Source organism: Solanum pennellii, chromosome 3 (assembly GCF_001406875.1).
Source record: "Solanum pennellii chromosome 3, SPENNV200".
In the NCBI taxonomy this organism is placed as follows: Eukaryota; Viridiplantae; Streptophyta; class Magnoliopsida; order Solanales; family Solanaceae; genus Solanum; species Solanum pennellii.
In genome coordinates this window covers 67,533,548-67,538,020 of record NC_028639.1, presented here as the reverse complement: position 1 = coordinate 67,538,020, position 4,473 = coordinate 67,533,548, and positions in this window count along the sequence as shown.

Here is a 4,473-nt window from a genome sequence, read left to right as displayed (position 1 = left end):
TATATATATAAAATTAAATATGTAATACTTTTGCCACCAAGTGATTGTACTATGGAATAGCCCAATTGGCAAATGAGAGATTTTGCCACCTTGTCAACGCCGGTTCGAACTGCAGCAACATCTATTTATTTAGCTTGCTCCTTTTTTTCTTTTTCTTTTCTTTTTCTCCATTCATTCTTATTTATTTACTATTCTTTATTAATTCAAATTGACCCCTTTTCACAATTAGTTTTTAATTTTTAGACTTTCTCAAGCACTAATTATTAATCTATTGATATGAGTGTAATGTATTATTTTTTTAATCAATTTTGTGAGTAATGAATTATGAGCGTCAAATGAATATTACTTTAAATAGTAGTTTTTTTAGAAAACATAAGTTTCAATTTTATTTTTTTTAATTTAAAGGTTCTTTCGATCTTCACCGACGTTTTTGCTAAATAAGATGAATAGGATGAAATTACAATTTTTATTCTTTCCCAACTATATATCTCCAACAACACATAAAGTCAATGGAAGATGAATATATTATGTTAATATTATTAAATGATTTATACAAGCTCAAATTTTAATTTAATTTTTTCTCTCAAAGTTTCAGCGAATAAGACATCTAGTTCCAAAAAGAAAATAAAAATTGAATTGTTTAGTTATTTCCGATTACATAATATCTAAAAGAAAATATTCCTTTATGCACATTTGATCGATTTGTTTATAAAAATAAAAAAAATTAATAACCTGAGTTTGTAACCCAAAATTAAAACAAGCGGTCCTTCTATCTAACTTGAACGTTGTGACACCACTGACCTTCAAATCCTAGATCCGTCTCTGATAAGAGTGCATTCTAACTTTGTGTCTTTCTATGTGAGCATATAAAAAAAAACTCTAAATTTGACAGCACAACCTACTTTAACACTTAAATTACATGGGCATTTAGATACCCTTTAACATCTTTTAAGTGATTTAAACACCCTCCAAAAGATGACATGATAACGAGAGTGAGTGTACTCTTCTAAAAGTGCGTGAAAAAATATGTAAATCTTCTTATGTATGAATTTTTTGTTTTTTTTTTTTTAAAAAAAATTTATTATCTTCCTCAATACACCTCTTTCTCTATTGAAACACTGCATCTATCTTCATCCCCAGCTCTATATATCCGCTATTTTTATTTCACTAGCTAATCCTTTAATAACCCGTAAAATTTAATATCAATGTCATTTTTTACGTCAATTTCACTATATATAATTGATTTTGATTTTGCAAATGTAAAACTTTCTTATTTTGAGTTGCCCATTTTGATTTCTAGATCCATTCAAACATATCTCATAAAATTTATATTTTTTTGAATCAACTTTCTTATGAAATTTTCATTTCTTATTTGAGTTGTCACGAAAAAAAATTAGCTTTCAAAAAAATCAATTTTAAGAGAATAAATTTGTGGGAAGCGTTAGAAGAAGATAATGGAAATATTATAATGATTATTCTTCTTTAAAGTTATTTAAAATAAAACTGTTGAATAGTGAAGAAGAAGAAGAAAGAAAAAAAAAGAATTGAAGGTTAAAATGGTGAACAATAAGGAAGAAGAAAGAGAGTGCAGGGAGAGGAGGTATGTATTTATAAATTAATGAATTGATGTAATTATTTTAATAATGATATGGCATATGAGAGTAGCATTATAATCTCAGAATGAAAAAAAATCACTTCAAAAACCCGTTTGCGAGGAGATTATTAAGTGTGGGTGCTATGATATAATTATTTTAAAGTATTGGTGTGGTTTAATAGATACGTAGGAATATCTATCTACTTACATATATTGTTTTTTCCAAATAATTATCTTAGTTCTCACTGTTTGACATGGGCCTGGCTCATATGTCATATCTGATCCATTCTAAACATATGGACGGGCTATAACCTGTGAAGAAATTAACGGAGGTGGTATAATTTAAAATTTTGAAATTGAAATTTTTAATTTTTAATCGTGAATTCAAATATAAAATCTTAAGTTTATTAATTAAATTCATATTTAAAAATTATGTAAAAGTATTATAAATCATAATAATTAACAATTTAAAATATTTGAAATATATACAAAGAAATTTTTATTTTTTAAAAAAAACTTGCAATTAATTCCAAATTCCCAACGGCACCAGATACATTAAAAAGAAGTATAGGTTATTGTAGTAAAAAAAAAAGACAGAGAGAAATATATACTCGTAGGAAAAATGAAGATTTTTATAGGCTAAGCTCATATATATTCTTTCAAAGTACAAAAATATAATTTTACTCATTCGACTCCTCTCCATTTCTCTTCTCTCCATTTTCCCCAAGTTCTTATTTGGATTAATGACACATGTAATAGGTTAAAATAAATTGTTAAGATTTAATTTTTCAAAATAAACCTCTAACCATGATGTAGTTAATAAATATATTATATATCAAGTATCAAAATTATTATAATCTCACAATCTTAGCAACATATTATTTTGTACATAAATATAGGTAAAAAGAGTTTTCTTACTATTATTTCTTTTTACATAGGATCTTTTTTTTCATTTTTCTTTTATATAATATTTTTATTGTAATCTTTTTGTAAAAAAAAATAAAAATAAAAAAAAGATCCTACATAAAAAGAAATAATAGGAAGAAAACTTTTTTACAAAAATAATATGGACAAAATAATATGTTGCTAAGATTGTGAGATTATAATAATTTTGATACTTGATATATAATATATTTATCAACTAAATCATGGTTAGAGGTTTATTTTGAAAAATTAAATCTTAAACATTAATTTTAACCTATGACATGTGTCATTAATCCAAATAGAAACTTGGGAAAACAGAAAAAAGAGAAATGAAGAGGAGCCTAATCTCATTTTTACATTAGGACTCAAATCTCAAATCTCAGGTTTAAAATAAGATCATGCTTTGAGGTATGGACTAGATTTGACAATAATAACATTATATATAAGTGCAGTTTTATGAATAAGGTTTTGGAAGGATAAAATGGATTTTATTATCTGTATCTTTTTGGATTTAGTTAAATAATTTTCAGTAGATTTCTAACTAAAAAAACGAAGTATGCGAAAAAGGATGGCAAGAAGATAACAAAATTAAATGATAACACGATATCATAGTATAAAGTAAAATGGAGCAACACAACGAAAAAAACATTGAAGAAAACCAAATTATGCGATTAGTACTTAATACTACTTCCTCCGTCCTATTTAGTTGTCCACTTTAGAAATGACACACATATTAGCATAACAGTAATTAGCACGATAAAATTACAATTTTATCCTTATTAATTATGGTCTCAAAAAGCATGAGAATTAAAACTTAGAAATTTTCAAGAAGTTTAAATAAAAGTATACTAGGAATTCTTTTTTGTCATTTATTGATTTGTCAAAATGACCAAGTAAATAGGGACAACTAAAATAGAAAATATGGACAAGTGAATAGGAATAAATAAAAGAAAAAGTATGAACAAGTAAATAGAGACAGAAGGAGTAGTATTAATCAAACAAGAGGATATTAGGCTAGCCCCTAACTGGTGATTGTACTCGGCTATCTATTAATTCTCTAGTCTAATTCTTCACTTCCATATACACATTATTATTTAGGTCATATCTTCAACAAGTCGAAGAAGTGTCATATTACATCACGTCTTTTGTCTAATCACCCTCGCGTGTTGATTTTTTTGGGCCCACCTCTATCTCTATACACACCCTAACTGGTGCATCTACACACATCCTTTTCACTTTTCCAAATTAAACCATCTTAGTCTCGCTTCTATCGTCTTGTCTGTCACACAAATGTCATTTTATCCTGCCACGTATAACTTTGTTGCTCATGATAGTGTTCACACATCCATCTGAACAATCTCTGATACACTCTATCTTTAACTTTGAACATAAACACTATCATTACTTGTAACACTTTACTCATTCAACAATATTGACCTAACCATCGCTCTATAAACAAGAACTAAATTCCTTCAGAGTTCCATAAGTTTAACTACTCCTATGTTCGATAATTTGCAAACAATCTTTTCGTCCAAGTCCAGGACTAGTAGTATCAAGTATGAACAATTATATTATAATGAAATATAAAAAGGGAAGTGAGTAGGGCAAAGAACGTGGTCCTATCCAAAACTGTCCCTATTCTTTTTTAGATTCGCATGAGCTACACTGCACGATCACAAGTTCAAAGCCAAAAAGACAAGCATGATGTAATGATGAGTGCATACGAGGCGGAGCTACGTGTTCAAACAAATTCACTAGCCTTTTTTTATAAACTCTATATTTGTATTACAAAAATTATATAAATATATAGATTCAAAACCCCACTATTAATCTTTTTTTCTCTAAAATCTAGAACCTCCAAACTCATAATCTTTGATTCCGTCTTCATAGACAAATAACATATCCTTAATATTGAGATGGTCCATCATAATTGCCATGCACATATCTAAGTCATG